The sequence below is a fragment of the Mustela nivalis genome (assembly GCF_964662115.1).
Source record: "Mustela nivalis genome assembly, chromosome: 8".
Classification (NCBI taxonomy): domain Eukaryota; kingdom Metazoa; phylum Chordata; class Mammalia; order Carnivora; family Mustelidae; genus Mustela; species Mustela nivalis.
Window position 1 is genome coordinate 11,614,264 of NC_139027.1, and position 22,434 is coordinate 11,636,697.

The following is a 22,434-nucleotide window of genomic DNA, read 5'->3' on the forward strand; positions in this document are numbered from 1 at the left end:
TAACAAGACAGTAAACAACGTGTGTTGGAGAGGATGTGGAGAAAGGGGAGCCCTCTTACCCTGTGGGTGGGAATGCAAGTTGGTGCAGCCACTTTGGAAAACAGTGTAGAGATTCCTTAAGAAATTAAAAATAAAGCTACCTTATGACCCTGCAATTGCACTACTGGGTGTTTACCCCAAAGATACAGATGTAGTGAAAAGAAGGGTCATCTGTATCCCAGTGTTCATAGTAGCCATGGCCACAAGTCACCAAACTGTGGAAAGAACCAAGATGCCCTTCAACAGACAAATGGATAAGGAAGATGTGGTCCATATATACAATGGAGTATTATGCCTCCATCAAAAAAGATGAATACCCAACTTCTGTAGCAACATGGACAGGACTGGAGGAGATTATGCTGCGTGAAATAAGTCAAGCAGAGAGAGTTATTATATGGTTTCACTTATTTGTGGAGCATAAGGAATAACACGAAGGACATTGGGAGATGGAGAGGAGGAGTGAGTTGGGGGAAATCAGAGAGGGAGATGAAGCACGAGAGACTGTGGACGCTGAGAAACAAACTGAGGGTTTTGGAGGGGAGAGGGGTGGGAGGTTGGGTGAGCCTGGTGGTGGGGATTATGGAGGGCACATATTGTGTGGAACACTGGTATGGTGCATAAAAAGTGAATTTTAGAACACTGAAAAAAATTAAATTAAATTAAAACAAAACAAAACAAACAAACAAAAAAGTGATGGCCCAGAATCAAACAGCAAAGAGATAAAGATACTAGAAACAAAATCCTGATCATAGCCCAGTGTGACTAAAAACAGGAATGACACATTTTCAGTGTAAAAATTTCCTTGCAAACTGCAGACTGATCGAAACGGTAGCAAACCACACAGGTTTCCCTGGTCTCTGGGCCATTTCCTGAGATCAGGGATGACACAGCCAAAGAACAAGAGACCTACAGTAAGACAAACACAGAACCAGAGGGTTGAACCTCCATCTGCGTTGCACTGAGCGGGCAGGGGGTCAGGGGACTGACCTCAGCTCTCCTGCCCCACGGCTAGAGGGGCTCCACATGCTCTCACTGAAACATCTCAGGGACAGTGGCTATTCTCTGGCCACAGCAAGGTTTCCCGAGTTTGCAGAGTCGCCCCGCAGCAGCTCTGAAACAGCTCCGTGTCACGTATCCCCAGGATGCCCGGCACATGCCTGAAGCCAGCGCTGGGAACAGTGTGTCACTTTAGCAGGAAATAAGACCATAAAGAAGCCCTGACCTTAAAACCTTGTCAGGGAGGTCGTGATTCAGGACCGAGGCTCACCGGATCTGTTTGGGGTGACTAATTCCAATTTTCTTATTCCTATTGTTTTAAATCCAAACCGATTGTTCTCGGTCTCTTCTTTATTTTTCTTCTTTCTCTCGTATTTTCACTTTAAAAAAAAAAAAAAAAAAAGCTCCTTCCTCCAGGAGTGGGTGAGTGACCTTCATTACTGATTTAGACAGATTTCAGGCAGGCTTTACACTCTCTGTCCCAGCTTACTGACATATATGGAAGGCATTCGGCAACAGCGGATCTTTTCACCAGAAAGCTCAGCTTTCAAAAGCTCTATTTGGGGGTCTGAGAGAGTTGGCACCCTGCGATGCTGCTTTTCATTCACACTATGGGTTTCCTACCCTGACCCAAGCGAGGCTGACTTCTGACACCCGCCTCCCCGCTCTCTACCCACAGATGCTATTTTCATAAGGCAGCCCACGCTTTTCAGATCCTGAGCGAGCATCCTGGCCGCCTTCTTTCTTTAGTGTAATAGCCACCAAAAATACAATCAGCCCCACAGCCCTCAGGTACGCATATACACGTGAATGTTTTTAAAATTTTGCACCAAACTGCACAAACCGGGCACTAGCACGAAGTCAGGAAAAGCCATTGTGAAAGCTGGAGGAAAGCCCATAGGTGGTCCGAGACACCAGAGAAGCAAGGTTTCTAACGACTGGGTTGCGAACACACTTTAGGTTTCGTCCAAACCTCTCACAGGTGCTACGTTGTTAACGGAGGTCCCTCTCAGGCAGGTGAGTAACACCTGGTGAACTGTAGAGAGCTTTTGACTTGTTTTCAAAGTTTGTTATGTTCATCTGATCCCCGAGAGGGAGGGCTGCAAGGAGAGAAGGCCAAGTCCACCGACGGCGGGGAGAGAAGGGCCAGGCGAGGCCGTGACTTGTTTTAAAAAGGTCATTGGCGCCTAGACAACTCGCTCTCTGTTCTTCAGGTGTCAGGTATCGTGAATGTGTATTCCCCCACTTTTAAAGATTTGCAACATGCATTAAAAGCCAGAGCATTCGGGGCGCCTGGGTGGCTCAGTGGGTTAAAGCCTCTGCCTTCGGCTCAGGTCATGATCTCAGGGTCCTGGGATCGAGTCCCGCATCGGGCTCTCTGCTCGGCAGGGAGCCTGCTTCCTCCTCTCTCTGCCTTCCTCTCTGCCTACTTCTGATCTGTCTCTGTCAAAGGAATAAATAAAATCTTAAAAAAAAAAAAAAAAGCCAGAGCATTCAAGAGATCTTATCTCAAGTGCCCTGGAGAACAGTGCTTCTAGAAACCCCTACAGAACAGAGACTCCGTGAGGGCATGGGGGTCTAGACAGACAATCCCCTAGCAAGGTGCCTGTACATGGTTCATTCTAAAAAAAAAAACCCCAACCAACCAAACAAACAAAAACCTGTTGAGTCATGACAAGCCAAACTTTTCATTTTCCTACTTTATTCCTTCTAACAAAGCCACCACCTGACACGCCAGCTATGAAGGAGTTACTGTCCTCCCCAACTCTCACCGATGAACGCTCCACAGTTTTGGAAGAATGTCATACACACTTTGACACACAAGTCCCTCTGGTTGAAAGTCCCGTGTCACCACTGCCTTGTTGAGAAGCCTTAATAGCTTCCCACCGACTTCAGGACGTCTGGCTTCAGTCCGCACTCCCCCAGACCCCCTGGCTTTGACCCTACTGAGCTACTTGCATCAAGGTCTCTGAGTTGGACCATTGCACTATGTCCCCTTTATCCTGAGGGTGCACGATTCTGACTGGAAGCAGAAAAGAAGAAAAGATTCTGACTGGAGCTGATAGCCACGGGCGGTCTCGCAAGTGACGAGTCACCAAAGGCCACATGCTTCTGCCCGGCCCTCTTGTCTTAGCCCATCTGCATTTCACATGTTCCTGCCCCACCTCAGAAGCAGCCCAAGCCTCTCAGAGACCAGAGTTCCGCTCTGTGAGGGGAAAGTCCCGAGCAGGGAAAGTGTTCTTTTCTTTCCAGAAAGGTCTCCAGAGACAAGGCTTTCCAGGTCCCTGGGGGCCCCCCCTCCCCAGCTATCCTCTGAGAAGCAGTGAGTGGAAAGTCCTTGCTGGTCTCCTGACCTTCTTTGAGGGTTTCTCGAGAGCCTCCTGGTTCCAGCCTGTGGTCACTTTCTGGAAACACCAGTACCCAGCAGGGAACTGGGCCATCCTGCTCCTTCCCTGGGGATTTCTGGTGAGGCCCTCTTCCTCTGGACTCCAGGGAACACCCTCCTCTCTGCAACTTTCGCTTCCAGCTTTTTCTTGGCACCTTGTTCTCTCCCCAGGGAGTCCATCCCTTTGATGGCTGTCCAAGAAGGAAGTGGCTAATTGGAGTTTAGAAGTGGCATTCCTTCAAAATAACCATTTTTTATCAAAAGAATCACAAATAGTCTTTAATGAGAACACTTGGACTTCCAAAAAGAAGCAAAAGAAAAGGAGTGGACTTCTACACGCTGCACGCTTCCTCTCCCCTAGGCCTGAGCCGAGGACTGGGGATGTGAAAACCAAGGATGTAAGAGGCCTTCCCTCCGGGCTGCACAGACCAGTATGCACGCAGAGCAGTGGAAAAGGTGACCCTAAAAATTACAGTGAAGGCTTTCAGTCGGAGGGAAAAACACGGGGTGACTGAAATCACAGGCCAGGGTGCCTGGGTAGCTCAGTTGTTAAGCGTCTGCCTTCTGCTCAGGTCATGATCCAGGGTCCTGGGACCAGGCCTCGCACTGGGCTCCCTGCACAGCGGGAAGCCAGCTTCTCCCTCCCCCACTCCCCCCTGCTTGTGTTCCCTCTCTCACTGTGTCTCTCTCTGTCAGATAAATAAATAGAATCTTAGGGGAAAAAAAGGAAAGAAAATCACAGGCCAGCCCTAGACTGTCATCCCAACACCTCTGTTTACCCTTGCCCACCTGTCTACTCAACGACAAGCCCTGGTCTCCCAGTTGGTCCTTCAACGGGCTGGGTACACCTATCCTGCCTACCCTCTTTCTGGACCATGTCTTCCCTAGCCAGGTGCACGGCTCATTCTCTCACTTCCCGCAGACCTTCCTTCATCCTCACCTTTTGCGGGGACGTCTGTGACCACCCAACGTCAAGTAGCAACCCTACCCCCACTCACCCTCACTCTGCCCACCTTCTCTGCTTCAGTCTTATGCATGGGACACAGGACATCTAACATAACACGCATTTTACTTGTTCGCATGTTTATGGTGCATCTTTCCCCAGTGGAATAGTTTCATGGGGGCAAGGAGCTTTTTTGCCTGATTCACTGCTGAATCTCCAGACGTTGACACCGAGGAGAAATGCCCAGCTCACTGTGAATGCCCGATAAATATTTGTTGAGTAAGTGGATGGATGGATGGATGGATGGGCGGATGGACGAATGGATTTGGCAAGAGTTGGGGGATATATCCAGGAGACGGTAGTACCAGAACAAAAACTCAATGAATCCTTTTTTTTTTTTTTTTTAAGATTTTATTTATTTGAGAGAGAGAAAGCAGGGGAGGAGCAAAGGGAGAGGGAAGAGCAGGCTCCCTGCTGAGCAGGGAGTCTTATATGGGATTCAATCCCAGAACCCTGGGATCACCACCTGAGCTGAAGACAGATGCTTAACCGACAGAGCCACCCAGGCGCCCTCAAAGGATCTTTTGGGTAAGTAAAATGCATCTCAGATGAGATTGAGGCCACTCAATCTCAAGAAACAGCGCAGAGGATCGCAGGGTGAGGGAGAGAAAACTGAATGGGAAGAAATCACAGAGGGAGACAAACTATGAGAGACTCTTGACTCTGGGAAACAAACTGAAGGTTGCTGGAGAGGGGGTGGGTGGGGGGGATGGGCTAGCTGGGGGATGGGCCTTAAGGAAGGCACGTGATGTGATGGGCACTGGGGGTCATCTGCAACTGATAAATTATCAAGCATCTGAGACTAATGATGTACTGTATGTCAGCTAATTGAATTTAAATAAAAATTTTTAAAAAATCATTTTGGAAAAAGAAGGCCGAGCCCACATGTGATCTTGGGTAAATCATGTTACCGCTTTCTCCTCTGTAATATGACACTAATGCTTAATGTTGGCAAGTCTATGATGAGCAATGAAACTGAAATAGGAGTTCAGACTAACTAAAATGAGCTAGGGACGGTGCAGGCTAACGCAAGATGGGGAAAGACAAGAGGAACCCTGCCTTTCTCCACAACCACCAAACTAGGTTCCAACCGCAGCCGACGGAAACTGAGGAAGCCAGGCACAAAGCGGGTGTGAGCAGGGTGGGTCAGCTGAACTTGATCTCACAGTTTCACAAGGGATGCCTTGGTCCCAGGCCAGAAGCAAAATCCCAAGCGCGCTCTAGAACTACATTCTAAATTGTTCATTCACAAAGTGAACCATCCCCTTTTTATATGCTATTTGCCTTTGTGTACATCATGGCATCTGAGTCTGAATTTTGCCCTCTGTAAGATAAAGGCCACATCTTTTCCTACTAAATGACACAGAAAAGCTTCTAGAGGAGTGTCTGCTACTTTGGAAGTACATAGTCAAAGTTTGTTATATGGAAATACAGTGACTGCATGAAGCTTACATTACAGCAGGGCGCCATGGGACTCCATTCTGGAAAAAGGCAGCGCACTCCAACTCAGATTGTATTTTCTGAGGCTTAAGGAGAGTCATGGCAGGGGGAGAAAAAAATCATATTTTCCTAAAAAATAAGATGGTGGCCTGGAAGCAGTGAACTATGTGGTGTGGGTAAGTGTGGGATTTTGAGAGCCGGGCAGTTTGGAGTCAAAATCCTTGGGCCCCATTTTCAGTCCTATGTCTCAAAGCAAGTTTGTAAAATTCTCTTGACATCCTTGCCTTTATCTTCAAAAGAGAAATCAACAGATCTGCCTTGCAAGGTTGTCTATAGGGTGAGAAATGCACCTAGGCAGCCTAGTAAAATAGAATTAAGAGGTGCTCCTTGTGCACGGAAGAGCGTAACTCGTTGGTACTAATATAACTGAACATTTGAGTGGGCTTTGAAAAACGAGGGGCCCTGCTGGCCCTGGGTCATAAAAATAATTCATGCGCATATACCATAAAATATCAAAAACACCATCGCTATTTCTGTTTCTATGAGCTACTCAGAGTATTTCCTGAACCTGAGGTTGAGCAGATAAATTTGTACAACCCACAGCCTCGCTAGCAGGTTAGCGAGTGAATGACGTCAAAAAGGGAGGAGGAGATAGCATCTTGACACAGTGCTTTAAAAGGAAGTCGAAATAGGAAACGTGCAGGGAACACTTCATTCACTCGAGCACGAGCTTACAGGCTTGCTCCCAGGCACGAGGGAGGAACGCCCGCATGTGGATGGACCCTCTGGGGAGGGATGCCACCACTGCAGACCGGAGCCAGGCTTTTCTTCTCCCTTTCCCGGAGAGCCTTGGGCCAAGAGTCGGGGGCCAGGATTCCCTCTTCGACCCCAGGAACTGCTCTACTCTTCATCTAGTGAAACTCACTTATTAGTCAGTGACCGGGATCCAGAGAGGGAAGAGGAGTGCAGAAAGTTAGTGAGTCAGTGGCAGACCTCAGTTCCCCGGGGACTCCCTAGGCCCTGCTTCTTCCATATCCTGCTAGGTCTTCAGGCTCCTTGGAAGCTTAGGAAGCTAAACTGAGCCAGGATCCCTCACTCCCTACTTCACTTCCTTCTGCGCTCTCCCCTCCAGGCTCCCAACTCCACTTAGCTTGCACGAGAGGACCCGAGTACCACGGTTCCTGGAGTAGAGGCAGCTGCCACAGTTTTCCTTCTGGGTTTCTCTTTTTCCTTCTCTTGTCTTTCTCCTTCATCATCTTTTCCTATGTCCCCCAACTGGCTGTTAAACAAAACTGAGTAATTTCCTCGTCCTTTACCTTTGAAACCTTATATTCGGGTTTTCTTTCATTTATTTTATTTTTAAAGTAATAAGTTCAAAGGATTTGAGTATTTTCAAGGATGTCTAGAATAAGATTTGACAGAGGTCTGTGTTTCCCAAGCAAAAGGATGAGCTATTTCCCCCTAAGAAACATAATGTAGTGGCTTCCTGACAGGGAAGCCCAGAATTGCCGAGCACAGGGGTCACTGGTCCTTGAAACATAAAAGGTTCCTTAGCCCTGAAGAAGCACTTCAGTGGTCAGTCCCCCATTGAGCTACAGAGAAACCAGGGCTCAGGTCGAGGTGGGCCTTGTTCAGAGTACACCTAGCAGGGCTCAGGTCTTGGCAGCGCCTCCCAGAACCTGAAAGGGCTCCCTAACATGTGCATCGGAAGTGCATGCGCACACACACACACACACACACACACACACAGTCCAGGCCTCTCTAACTTATAAGCACCAGCCATTCCCAGAAATACCCCCACCTCAGCGTGCCCTGGTGTCTATGCTCTTTCCTGCTCCCCAGTGGCTCTCACAGTCTCTGCGAACAGAAAAGCAACAGGATCCTAAAATTGGAGGCCACTTCTCCACTGTGGAAAACCCCTGTCCACAGTCAGGCCCCTGGTTCCTAACATGAGTTACCGGGAGGTGAGATGACCAGGGTGGGTGCTCAGGGAGAGGCTGATCTACTGGAAGTTAGGCCCGATCTAACTTCCACAGTTAGATCAGGGAAGACAGGTGAAATGTTCACCCTGGCAAAAGCCAGAATGATGATACCTGAAGTGTCAACTTAAAAGGCAAAGAAATAAAGAAGGAGAGAGAGAATGAGATTCATCCCCAAAGCCCTTTCCCTACAGCTTCTATAACCCATGCTTAGCTCGTGAAGGTACACTCTTCCATTTCCCTGGGCAGAGCTTCCTGGTACCAAGGTCTTTCTAGAGGGAACTTTCATGCTCCTTCCTGACTTCTCAGCAACGCTGAGTGGCCTCAACCACTACCCTAGGCAAGAGAGAAGCTGCGGGGAAGGCCAGCTCCAGCAGGGACCTGGTCACCAGCAATGTTTGCGGGAGTGTCACTGAGTCCTTGCTGGGCAGCGGTGCAGGGCCTAGACCCCAGGGGATCCCACACAAACCAGTCCCGAGGAATCAGAAGGTCAGGGCTGTGAGAAGGAACAGCCTGAGGAAACCTATGCAGAGTGTGGGGAAGCCTCGTGGCCTCCCTCTCTGGTCCGCATGGAGGCTGGATGGAAGCTACCAGAACACGGCCAGCAAGCCAGCTGCTGAGCTCTTTTCACTCTTTTGGGGGCCCCCACCTCCACTCCCAACCTCTCAGAGAGGGAGAAAGACTTAATTGACTTAGAAACCAAGTTCCTAGGGCCCGGAGAAGGGAAGCAACAGCCCAAGCTGAACGGCCAAGTCAAGAGCAGACCCGAGATAAGAAGCAAGACCTTCTCACGCTCGGCTGGCCGCTTTCACTTCCCCTGGTTCACTCTTCAGGACCTGGTTCCTCCTCACGTGGCTAAAACGATGAGTAAGATTTAAAAATTCCCTTCTACCTTCCTCCACAGGCCAATGATGACATTGGACTAGAAGCCACACCAGACCAAAAATTCCCAGCTTATTTTTAGTTCTATGGAATTTTCTAAAAAATCACTTTGTCTCCATGAAACTTTGGAACTGCTGCTTTAAAAGGTTTTGTTGTTGTTGTTGCTGTTGCTGTTGTTGTTTTGGGTCCGTGCCAAGGATGGTCGTTTAATATTTTTTCCCTATTACAGTGGATCCTTGAATAACACAGGTTGGAACCATGCGGGTCCCTTATACTTGGATTTTTTTTTTTTTTAACAATTGCAGTACAGAACTATAAATATATTTCCTCTTCCTTATGATTTTGTCAACACTTTCTTTTCTCTAGCTTCCTTTATTATATGAATATAGCATGTAATACCTATCCCGTACACAATATGCGTTAAGACTTCTGATGAGGAATGAATGAACCAAGTCCCCACACCAGCTGGTACCAAAAGTAGAATGCTCAAGGGCCCACTCACATCTTTCCAAGCCCCCAACCCAAGGGATGTGGTGTGTTCTTATGGGCTTTTGAAGAAGAAGCCCACGAACCCTTCTTTGAAATCTCTTCCCTACATGTACTTCTAAATTCAGAATCTTTCAGATTTTAAAACAATAATATAGAGCATGTATTACGTATACCCTGGGTAGGGTGGGGGGCACTCATCCATCTGATGAAAGCTTACCCACCTAGAGCGGTATAAATAAAAGCTATCCATAGTCTCAGGTACGATCAGGCCAGCTTTTGCTTCCACACGAGCTAGGAGAGATAAAACTTTAACTTTTCAGATGATTTTGGATTTTGGACTTGCGAAAAGGGGAATGTCAGAAAACAGCTTATAAACTCATTTTTCTGTCTAAGACACTCATGGGCCCAGATTTGAAACCTCAACACTCCAGAAAGAAAACACACACACACACACACACACATGCACGCACAGTAAGAAAAAGACTTAGGGTGACTTACAGAGTCAGCACAACCCTTATACTACACTCCAGCAAACACTACAGCCAGCTTCAATTCAAGTATAAAATGAAGGCTCCCAGCTAGAAGCATCAACCCAGAGGAGTGGATTCGGGGGATTTGTCGGGGGCAATTCAGGAATGTATCTCTAAAGGCAAAGAGAAGCCCCAGGTCATTTTCTACCCCAAACAACAAATAAAGAGGCCCCTAAAGGAAGTAGCAAAAAATTCTCAAAAATTTTCTTCAACAAGCAGGCACAAAAGGGAGACTGAGATAGGTTTAATTGATTTGTCCTTTACAATATTCCTGAGACACAAGTATCATTAACTTCAGCTCATAAATCACAAACCTCAGCAAGCCTGAGGAATTTGCCGAGGGCAAGAGCCAGGATTTCAACCCAGGTTTGCTTGCTCTCTCTGTAGCCCTAGGTTATTCTCCCAGAACTTCTACATGCACGGCTCACCTCCAGACCTCTCAAAGAGCTGTAGCCCTGTTGCAGCTTCCGTGAAGCTGAATTCTTGTGCAAGCCTTGGAAAAGCCTTTGATACTGGCTCCCCAATCTATCTGTCTCTTTCTCTTAACTTCGGTTTTTGTACAATAGAGGAAGTAGACCAAAGGTGTTGTTCCAGTTTTGAGGACAGGCAAGTCCGTCATTCTGCAACTGAGCCCACAGTTCTCTCGTGTTCCCGTGACCTCCAGCTGTCGCAGGGAGAGGTCTGAAAAATAAGTTCTGCACAGCCTGCCTCAACTGGGTGGGTTCCACAGCTCAGCAAGGCCATATGCCGCACACACCAGAGGCTCAGCTCATTCCTGCTGGATGGCGTTCTCTGATGAAGTGGGCTGAGCAAAGGACACCATCCAAGGACATCGGTCTGATGCAGAGATACGGTCCCAGGGAAGCCTGAAAATATAGTTCTATTTTCTTCTTCTCCTCCTCCCCCTCCCCCCTCCTCCTTCTTCGTCTTTTCAATTTCAAGGTAAGGAAGCACATCTAGCTCTTTGAGATGAGGATTTTAGCCAAGACCCATGCTTATTAATTGCGCCCTCCTCACACACGCAAGGCTCTCATCTCTCGTGTGGGTGACAGAGACAGAGAGACCAGGCTTTGCAGGCACACAGATGTGGCTTCGGGCATCAGCCCACAACCTTCCTTAACGAGGTGACTTTATGCAAAGCTCCTTAACACCCCTGCATTTCTGTTTCCCCATCCAGAATGGGGATATCCGTTTCAAAAGTTCTTCAGAAGACGGCTAAAAGTGATCCGAAATGCTCATAATTGCTGTGGACAATAATTTCCATGCCTCGGAAGGTGCGAGGGCCCATGTTGGACCGAGAGGACCATGAGCCTCAGACAGATGAGAAGTTGCTCACCTCCCAGCCCCAGCACACTGCCACCCTAGTCTAGGAAACTGGGACCCAGTCCCGTGGTTGCTTCTGGAAGGGCCTGTGTTTGGTTGTCAGTGGGAAAGATGGGACTTGATGCTGTGCTGAGAGAGTTGGGAGTTCATCATTGTTCCTCACAATCCTAAAATGATTGTGCATTTTCATTTATTCTAAAGCTCAGGGATTATCAAACCAAATTATTTTTTTTTAAAGGACATTAACTTAAAGCATTTGTGGTAGCCAAGACATCTGTGAAGCCAAGCCCCCATCTCCATGTCAGCAGAGACCCTGGGAAGTGGGAGTAAGGTGGTGACTCCTCCCCGCCTCTGCTGAGCTAGAGCTCCTGCATTCCTTTTGTCTCTCCCTGTTGTCATTGGCCTTGACTTCCACTCATTTATCTGATGGTCAATCAGAATGGCAGATTCCTTTTCTGAGAAGGAGAGCAAGGTTTCTCTGCTCTTTGAGAAAATTATTTGAAAATGCCCTTGGCTCCCCCCATCCCCAGCTTGGCCTTGGCGGCCCCCCTGACTAAGGCTGCCAGGTTTGCCCCTTCCCCTGTCACTCAGGAAAAGGGGGTCCTGGGCGTATTAGAATCATCAGGCTCGATGCAGAAGGACTCTTTTAAGCCCTCAAATCCAATCTTTCCGTTTCACTGACAGAGAAACTGACCCAGGCAGCGAGGAGCAGGGCTGAGAGCCACGCCCGGGTCATCAGCTGCCCCAGCCACGCGCTTTCGTCCTCTCCCTGCAACGTGTCAGGTGTAATTCAGGGGATCCATAAATAACACAATAATAACTCTCACTGTGTTGCAGGAAGAGTCAAAATGATTACATTTCCCTCTTTTTCTGGCACACGGCATTCTATAGGACAAACGACAAGGATCCACTTAGGTACGCGGCTTCTCCTCTGCCTTGCCCGAAATGACAGCCAGCTGTGGGCAGGGACGATGCCCTCTTGATCACTGTACCCTACCTAGCACAGCACAGGGCAAGAGCCTACCCCATACCTATTTGTTAAATGAATGAATGATCTCATTTTAATGCTTGATCCACCATAAAACTGCAATTCTTTGGGGGCAGACCATTTCCCCAGTTTCATTTTAAAGATCTAATTATCCACACCATACAGAATTTTTATTAGAAAGTGAAGTCATTAAATAAGCAGACACCAGACTCAGGCCCTGAGATAATTGCAAATAGAAACACATCTGTCTGCAGCACTAAGCTGGACCCAGGAAGCCCGTTGCTGGGCGAACAGGGCACCCATTTTCAGCACTTGGATTCATTGGGACAATGGCTTCCTAACCAGGGAAATCAGGCTTCTAAATTACCTGAGAAAGGCCACGAGTGAGCAATTTTTCAATCGCTTTTCAGTACCTCCATCTTCCTAGACATGGGTTATGATGCCTGCATCCAAACCACCCTCCCTTTTAAAAGCCACCCCCCCCCCCACATTTCCTGACCTTGCTGCTTTGGTCCCTATATATTCCTGGGACGTACCTGTCATGCTTTCCGTTCGTATGTTCAGTTATAAAATCAGTTCAGTTTATTTCAATGACAGACCAGCAATCCATTCTAGCATCATCGAACATTTTCTCTTAACTCAGACATTTCAGACTCTTCCATTCATCACTTCTAGGAATGAGGCCTCAGCCAACCACACAAAGCTTTATTAATGCTACACTGAGAGCAAAATCCTTATTAAAGGTCTCTAAATATTTACTACGAGTCTGAGTTACTGACCAGTTCCACTCCCGTTGAAATCTGCTCTCCTTCTCCAAACAGAATTATTTTAGGTCACTGACACACCAGCCAAGGAAATGACAAGACTGCATACTATGGCGGAAAGTGCAAGTAGGCCGCAGTTTTAAATTCTGGCCCTGTCCCTTACTAGCTGATAGACTCTTCCAGTTACCTTGCCTTTCCCGCTTTCCCTAACTATAGAAAAGGGGACAAGAATACTAACCTCATAGAGTTCTGGTGATGATTTGAGAAAAATGTAACATGGTTCACGTTACAGTGTAGCATGGCACATTTTACAATGTAACACGGTAAATGTTACAATGTAACATGATAACTTCAAAAAAAAAGAAGCTAAACACCCCAGTATAAAACATATGAAACATTCATTTTCAAGTGTTCTCTGACAAAGGAGCCAAGAGTACACAATGGGGTAAGGGCAGGCTCTTCAACAAATGGTGTTGGGAAAACTGGACAGCCACATGCAAAAGAATGAAACCAGACCATGACTTTGCACCGTACATGAAAATGAACATGAAGTAGATTAAAACCTTGCAAGTAAGATCTGAAACCATAAATGGCCTAGAACATACAGGCGATAAGTTCCCTGACACTGGTCTGGACAATGACTTTTTGGATCTGACAATAAAATCAAAGGCAAAGAAGCAAATTACAGTATTCTCACGGATAGTAGCATATTCTTGAGCTCAGAGTGTCCTTTTGGCCATTTCAAATTCATTCCTCTTTGAGAAAACAAAGTTGGTGATTTGCATAAACTCACCGTGTTTGGAGCATAGTTTATCTGTCGAGAGATATCTCGCAGACTGACCAGCAGTTGAGGAACTGGAACATGGGCGATTTTTAACCTTTCCAGATAATGAATAGATCTCCAAAGGCCAGAATCAGTCCAAAGAGCTCCCCACCTCCGTTCTAAGAGGACCCAGAGGCCCAGTAACTGAGAACTCTTTTCTAATCAATGAGAGTAAATAAGAGCAAGTCTACTGTGAGGTGGGCACCATGCCAGATGCCATAAAAACATGAGATTATTTCCTTCCTAGAAGGCAAGTATCAGTATTACCATTTTACAGATACGAAAACTGAGGCTCGGAGGGGTTAGACAGTACTGCAGGATCCCACATCTGGGACACAGCAGCAGCAGAGTCTGGATTCATAGCTGACTCCAAAATCTACTTCTTTCCCATCACCGTTCTGCACTGTCAGGTAAATCATGCAGCCTCTGAGAAAGGATTTTAAGCAGGATGAAGTAGGAACCAGAGGATACCATGGGTTGAAGAGTCGAAACTCAGCAAGGCAGGGCTGGCTCCCGGCCGTGGGCCTCTGCTGTTCCTGCTCACCAGCCAAGGGAGGGGCTCTGGAACAATCACCCCATCGCCACGCAGGGTGGACTCGGGCTCCCCAAGTGGGCAGTGGTAAGACAACTAAATTGTAGCCACCAAGCACAAGATGCCTGATTCAACATTAATGCCTGACCTGGTCAAGTTGTCTGAGGCCCCACCTCTCCCTGACTTTCCTTCAACGCGCCACCCCTCTGACGAATCATAAGGATCTCTTTCTATGTCTGACTTCATTCTTTGAGAAGAGGAATAATGGACAGGGTTTTAAATGTGCAGTTCCCAAAACTTTATTTGGTTCAGAGTAGATGCTCGTTGAAGGTCAAGTGGATGAAAGGTGAATTCAACATCAGGGCTGGACAAGATGACTTCGGACGATGCCTCCCAACCCTGAGATATCACGGCTTAATGATTCCTAGACCAGCTTTCCATCTCCAGGCAACAGTTCAGGGTCTCTTCTTCAACAGTGAGATTTCCCAAAGGGATGAGAGCATTATAGGTGCTTCAGGACTTCAACCCTTCAAAACACCCCCTACAGGCTACTCCTTGCCATCCTTCAGGAACAAGCAAACACGGCTATTGGAACAGATGCTGTCAAACCCATTTTAAAGACTGTAAACTGAGGCCCATAGGACTGAATCGACTTCTCCAGGGCCAACATTTGACAATGAAGCTGCTGATTCCCTAGTCTTTTCATGCTACCAAGCCTGGAGCATAGATAGGCAAAGCTGGGGTGGGGGTGGGGGCAGGGCAGTGGGAAAGAAGAAAGTATGCAAAAAAGTGAAAATAAAAGGGAAGAGGGGGGCAGCTTCTCTGGAGAGTGTCACTGACAGCTGACAGTCGGTGACCTATAGCCCTGGCCAACTCTGAACTCCTCACTCTGGGCTGGCTGGGCTTGGGGTGGGGGTGGGGGTTAACTTGGCTCTCAGTGCCCCTGACTTACCAGTTGCATCTAGGCCCTGAGAGCAAAAGCAAACTGAATGCTTCTTGGTGCTGAGTAAAAAAACAGGAAGTGACAAGTGGCTTCTCTCTCCTCTCAACTTGGGTCTCCAACAGTTGGGGTCGAGGGTGCACCAAAGACCTGACAGGCATTTCCCTGGCAGCTTGCCACTGTGGGAGTCAGTGGCACTCCCAGAACATGGGGTTTAGGGGGCCCTGTTGTCCCGGGAGGAGCAAGACCAGGAAGCCTACAGGGTAGGAGGTCAGGGACATAGGCCTTTGGGGTCAGCTCCATCACTGTTCCATTCGTTGAACAAAAACGGAGCTCTGACTACAGGCTAAATCCAGACCTGAGGGAGATGGCTCCCTCTGAGCTTGGTTTTGTCATCTGCGAAGTGGGGACAGCCCCGAGCCCACAGGGCTGTCACGAACATCAGTGAGCTCCTTCACTACACATGGAGTCTATTATTAGCACGGAGGCAGGATGGGAGGCATGGTGTGCCTGAGACGGAGGCGCTGCCCGCTTCCCAAAGCTGGAGGCAGGAGGCAGTGTGGGCAGGTCCGTCCCCACCTCTCTCCCCTCGCAGGAGCCCGAGGCCAGAAGGAGGTGAAGTTCTGCCAGCCCCCAGCCTGGGCCCAGTGCCCATGTTTATGACTGTTGATTTCAGAGCAAGTAGAAAGGAGAAATTAGAGTCATAAAAGACAGGACAACAGACCAATAAAAACCAGCTCCCAGAAGAGTCAGAAGGAAGAAGAGAGGCAAAACTGTCACCATAGCAACACAAGACAGTCAGAAGCACGCAGGAAAAACAGCCCCTGCTCTGCCTCCTCTCATCACAGCCAAGCGAGCCTGGGACCCCACTCGGGGCTCAGTGAAAGCCCAGACCCACCCCAAGGCCAGAGTCCCCAGGCCCAGATACGCAGCCTGACCTGGCTAGCAGCCACCCTCCTCCTGCTGGCCCTTCATTGCAGCACAGGGCCCAGCCTTTCCCGGTCCCAGCCCAGCTTGCTGTGCCCTGGGGACTCAATGCAATGCAGATGGCCCAGGCCCTATCCAGAGGGACGAGATAGTGAAAGACGGGAAAAGTTTCCAACAGAGTAAAGCTGGAGCGCCACAGAGCTGTGGGGTGACGGAGGTCCCAAACACCTGCCCCTGGAGTCCCTGGGGCACAAGCAGGGAAACAAGGACATGGGTGAGGAGACCAGGCCCTGGAGGGTGGCCTGTCACTGCACGACTCCACACACCCAACACAGTGGCTGGGGGAATTCCTAGGATCTGGGGGTGGACTCAGCAAATAACCCCGGAGGTCTTAAATGACAAATGTTTTCGTTCTGGTCCCTGGGAACACTGGCCAGCAAGTCAGGACAGCTTGAAGAAGGCTCTGGGAACCCACTGGCTCATTTTGACAGAGGCTTCTTAGTCTTTTGGCTGGCAGGCAAGACAGGTGTCTCCACCAAATAGCACGGCTGGCCTGGGACCAGCCTTTTAGGAAGTGGGTCAAATTGTTCCCAGAGCGCAAGATCTGTAAAGTCCCTTTTGCCAGACTGGGATTCTCAGGAGGAGGAAGGTGATAGGGCCAGGAGGCCCAGGTCCTAGACACAGCAGTGCGCTGACTGGCTAAGAACATCTAGGGCAGGTGGCCGCAGAAGGGTCCAAGTGTGCAGGCACTGGGGGCAGAGGGGTGGCGGTCATCCTTGCTCTGGCGCTGTAGAGAGAGGCGGGGAGCCTGGGCCTCTGGTGGTGGGAAGGGGGAAGCAGAAGGTTGGGGTGTCCTGGAAGAATGGCTTTGGAGCTGAAGATACCTGGCTGGGGGCGGAGAAACCGGGAGTGGGGGGGGGGGCGGACGACCGAGTGGCTGAGGGGTGACGGGGGTGACCTGTAACACAATCGGGAAGCAGACCTGGGGATCGGGGCAACCGGCGCACAGACGGACATCTGGACGGCGATCGCAGAATTAGGACTGAAGGACTGGGTCCTCCGCTCTCTGTCCCTCCCTCCCTTGAAGGCTGCCGGGGCATCGGGAGCTGGGGAAGGATGGCAGGGCTCTCGGCGGCGCCTCCCGAGCCCCCTTCCCTGCCGATCCCCACCCGCGCTCCCCGCCGCGCCCCCGCCGCGTCCGCGCTGCGCTCACCCGGGGTCGCCGCCGCCCTGCTCGGCCGCGCGTCCGCCGCTGCCCCAGCTGCCGCCGCTGTGGACGCCTCTCCTGCGGCCGCCGCAGCCTGCGAGACGGCCCCGGAGCCCCGCCCCGGCCCGCCCCGCCCCGGCCCGCCCCCAGCCCGGCCCGCTGCGGCCGCCCCGCCCCGCCCCGGCCCGCCCCGGCCCCCGGGGCTCCCCACCCGCGCCGGCACCCGCCTAGCCCCACACGCGCGCGGCGACCCCTTCCGCGCCCCCGGGAGTGGTGCTGGCCGCCTGCGCACACGGTAGCCCCGGCCTCCTTTCGGCCTTGGCCACTTGGCATTGGCCTCCGCGAGCAAGCCGGGACCAGCCCTTGCTGCTTCTACACACGGAATTCCTTCATACCCAGTATGCGCTCCAAGGAAACCGGAGAAGGGCCTTGCAGTCCACCCCAAGACGCGCAGGCCACCCTCAATTTAGTGTTCGTGCCCCCAGCCAGACCGCCCTAACCTCTTCCCACCCTCTCACGTTACTTTGGGTTGTGAAGCCGCCTTCCTCCCTGTCCTTCCGTGTTCATACTTTGAACAGATTCCTAGCTTTGGGGGCTGCAGGGATCTGATGGGACCACCAAAAAAGTCTTTCAAATGCTCCAATCCAAATAACGTTAACTGCTCTAAAGAGTAAGCCTGCAAAAACACTTGAAAAAATTCTGTGATGCCAGGGAAGTGTGGGAGATTAGGGAGTGTCACTGTCGTGATCATTGTTTTAAAGCATCTGCCATGAAGGCTTTCTGCATTAGAGAGAGATTCAGGAAACCCGAGAGGTGCGGGGTGCCAAACAGGTTGTGAGTCAGAGCTCTTCTTGGGGGGCTGGGGGGCCGCCTTCTCCTACTTCCTTTCCCAGTCAGCCAGAGCATCGTGAAACATTTCTGGAAGCCCATACAATGGGCCTCGCCCTGTGAAGGGAACCGGGTCAGTGTCAGGGGGTGTGTGGGTGGGAGCATAAGGCGTCCCAGGTCCCAGAGTGTGGAGGGCTTCAGGAGACTTTGGTCAATGCCATCTCCTTTCCGAGATCCCCATGCTTCAGCTGATGTCATCCCTGCCTCCTTCAGACTCTGAAAAGCTGCCTAGCATGGCTCCAGCGCTGGGTTTTGGTAAGAATTCAGGGAAGGCCCAGGAGGGCACAGTCTAGTTAGAATGACTAACAATAACTAGGAGTCTAGTTAGTCTCCTGGTTGGAAGTGTCCTTAGAACGAATACTTGCCCCTTCTTCATTTGGGAGTCAAGACCCCTCATGTCTGGCCCAGGCCCGGTTGTCAATCTCTGCAAAGAAAATCCATTTTAACTTGGGGTGTCTCTATTAGAAGACCCTTCTTAGTGCCTGCCCATACATACACACACCCAAACTTCTGGCTTATTCTCTCCACCTTGGACCTGGCCAGGCTCTGGACAGGACAAAGATGAGGCAGCCACAGATGCCATGCACCCCATAAAACACTATCATTTCAGACCACAGGAATACTCCTTACTTTACGTGTTCTGTCCCTAATAATAATACAGCTTAGATTGGTGATAAGAGACTATTTGATGTATGAGACTTCACTTCCACACACTTAAAAGATGGCTTCTGTTTCTGTAATTGACGGATACCTGTAGAGCATTGCCTAGCCCATTATGAAATAACAGGGTTTCTAATTATCAGTGTGGAATTTAATAATTAAGTGTTTCCTAAGACACAATAATCAGATGAAATGGTCTTTCAACCTCATTAGTAATACTAATAACAGGTCTAGAGGTTACTATAATAAAGATTATAGTGAAATTAAACTGTCATTGAAGGGGCAGGAAGGTTGAGATTAAATTTTCATTCACAGTATAAGTTTGCTAAAATAAACCTTAATGTCTTAATTAAATTAACTTTAAATTGAACTGCTCTAGTTTCAAGGGCATCTTCTTCATGTATTTATTTTTTTAAAAGAGATTTCTCAAGCTTTGATGCAGGGCCAGGCACTGTGCTAAATGATGGCATAAAGACACAGGTCCCTGGCCCTGAGGAGGATTCAGACAGATTGCCAATCCTGGTTTATGACAAAGCAGAAAAGAAAGCAGGAGAAAATAGGGGCATTTGCTGTATGGGCCCAGGCCAAGAAGGAATTCATTGAGACTGGGGGAAATGGAAAGCAGATTCTTTTAAGCTGAACCCTGAGGGATGAGTTAGTCTTTAATTGGCAAGAAATGGAGTCAAGGACACTCCAGGTAGAGGGACAAAAGAGAGGTCCCGGTGGGAAGGGGGTCGGTATGGCTGCAGGGCCCGGGGGACAGCACGAAATGGCTGAGAATGAAGAACCAGGGTACCGGCCCAAGAAGGCTGCCCTTGACCATGGCAGCTTCAGGCAACTGGGTAGTCTCGATCAGAGTGTCAACTACAGAATCTGAGAGGTCAAGTGTACCTGGGGATTGGGTGGAGAAAGAAAGGGCAGCAATGAGGATGGTCAGGTGAAAAATATCATCACTGGGGAGTGGGGGGGCTGTGGACTGCCCCCCAGGACCAGGTTCGACTTTGTCACATTTGAAAACACATTCTCTAAAGCATCCCTAGTGCGGAGAACAATACTTGACACAAACTCGGTGCCCACTAATATTTACTGAGTGGAAAGGCAGGGTCATGGAAGGTGAGCATCTTCTAGTCACAAGGACTGGGTCTCACTGAGATCCAGTCCAGGCCTGGGGGAACATTCCTTCTAAATTCTGGACTAATTAGGTTTTTTTTTTTTTTTTCATTTCTCAGAGCAATCCCCTTCCTCCAAAGGATCGTTTCTGCTTCTGAAGCTTTGCTTCCTTGTACACCTAGGATGATTCCTTCTCCCATCTCCAGCTATCAAGGCCCACTAGTTCTGAGGCTCATGATGTCTGTGGCCAGTGGTGGCATCTGGACTTATGCTTCTTGACTCTGAAATCTCATGAAATTAACTGTCTGAGCCACTTACCCCTCTGAGTCACCATGTACACGAGTTTCCTGAGGACAAGGAAACTTCTCTGAGACATGGCTGAAACTTCCACTTGATTTGAAATCAAAGCCGAGCATAAATCCTAGTTGTGCCACTCACGGGCTGTGTGCACTTAAGTTACCTCGGAGTTTGGGTTTTCTCTTCTGTAAAACGGAGGTCATAAAACCTACCTCAGGAGGTTGATGTGAAGGCAAATATAACTGCTTTGCAGCTGTGGTGGGAAGAGTAATTGTGTGTGCATGCGAGTGTGTGTGCGTGTGTGTGTGTGTCCATTACCTCCTGGTGTCTTGATTAATGCTGGCCATACAATCAGAGTCAATTGCGGCTAAGCTGGTTAGTGGGCTGATTCATGGATGAGGAGGTGAAGTGATGGCAGAATGATCCCGTGTCAGGAAATCCTCCAGGGCTTTCTGCTTTATTTTATTTCATTTTATTTTATTTTATTTTATAGATTTCATTTATTTAGTTATTCAGTAATTTATTTAGCTGTTTGGTTAGAGAGCCTGAATGTGGGGGAAGGGCAGAGGGAGAGAGAGAATCCCAAGCAGACTTCCCACTGAGCGCAAAGCCCCATGCTCTATCCCACGACCCTGAGATCATGACCCGAGCTGCCATCAAGAGTCAGATGTTCATCTGACTGAACCACCCAGGCGCCCCAGGAATCTTGATCTTTGTCCTCCTGGTTTACTTTCCTCCAGCAGGAATTACACAGGGCTTGCTTTCCCTCCTGCTTTACTATAATGGCTTCCGAAGGTAGTGGATGTTCTTGCCAATTACAGGCCAGGGTTCCTTTATGTAACGAGGGGTTTCTACGGAAACATGGCCCCGGCGTCAGAGGGAGCATAATAGATTTGATTATGAATATTGAGCCAATGTTCACAGCTGACATTCTGTACACTTCCTCGTCGCAAAAAATCACAGTCCAAACTGTGTAGAGAAACTTGGTCATGCCTGCAAATTCTGCATGTGGATGATTTGGAGCCCGTGGCTTGAAGTATCTGATTTTAATCACTTTTTCAATCCTGGAGCATGTCAGGCTCTTCCAGATTTCCCTTGCTTTGCACGTGGCTCCAATCTGCCTTGAATAACCTTCCATCTTGGTTCATTCATTGAGTTTCTACTTATTTTATACATTTTTTAAAAATCCCAACTCATAAGCAACCCCTCTATAACTCCTCCTTCATCTCTCCTGGGTGGAGCCCATTCTTCTTTCTGGTGTGCTTCTGTAGATTTGCATTCATACCTTCACCATCGCACTCACCAGGCTGTGTCTTGTGTGTGTTTCTGTTGAAAACACCTTATTTAATGTGCATCTTGTATGGCTTGATTCATTAACATTGAACTCACAGCCAACAACACTGTAGTTCGTGCTTGAATGAAGCTTGTCTAACGTGCATTTTCACCGTAAGACACACCATCCCTTTGCACACTTTGGGGCATCGTGCACAGGGGCAATTTTAAACGTGCACTTACCAACAGAAAGCACACAAATAAGAAAAGACCATGGAAAGGGCACGTGGTCACAGTATGACAGCTGAAATGGGAAGACAATTTTGCTTCAGTCGACCTCCGCTAGGAACATATGTGTTGGCGACTTGAGTTTCTCACTGCTTGGTGCACAGTGGAAAATGACACATTGGAAAATCACCCAGAGTATTGATTTTGAGGTTACAAATACATTTCAGTGAGTGGGCCAAGTCACAAACATGAAATCTGCAAATAATGCACATCGATTATAGGTGCCTCCTGCCTAGACAATGAACTCTTTGAAACCAGCATGGGTGTTTATTGTTTTTTATATCTTTCCAGTGCTTTGAAGAAGACCCAGTACACGAAAACCCAGTCCACAGTGAATGCCAGTTGAATGAGTGAGCCGTTCAATCCTGTCTTGTGTTTCTTTAGTGATTGCCCCAGCAATTTATAAACATATTAATAAAGCGGCAAATGTCTCTGGTTCTTCTCCCATATGAATGTCATGAGTCTAATTTGATTCTTTGCAGTTATTTGAGAAAAGCCCTGCCTTTGAAAGTAAAGAACGTTATATATTGAATAGATTTTCATATGTGACAAATCTGGATCATACAGATACTGGCTTCCACAATAGATAAAAAATGATACATAACAGAATCTACCCATCTCCTCCCAAAGAGAAGAGGGAGCAACACATTTCTAGGATCTGGAAAAATAGT

The 22,434-nt window shown here is 48.7% G+C and overlaps 1 protein-coding gene across 4 annotated transcripts in view; it reads right to left on the bottom strand.

Annotated features, from left to right (window-relative positions):
- Window positions 1–17,380, bottom strand: part of CYRIA (CYFIP related Rac1 interactor A) — a 104,940-nt gene extending 87,560 nt beyond the window's left edge. For 2 of the 4 annotated variants that reach the window (XM_082744163.1, XM_082744164.1), the window contains exon 1: window positions 17,255–17,370. The gene's annotated coding sequence lies outside the window, so the exon portion shown is untranslated. Of the gene's footprint in view, window positions 1–17,254 lie in introns of all 4 variants that reach the window. The other 2 variants (XM_082744162.1, XM_082744165.1) reach the window with 2 other exon arrangements.
- Window positions 17,381–22,434: the final 5,054 nt, after the last annotated feature.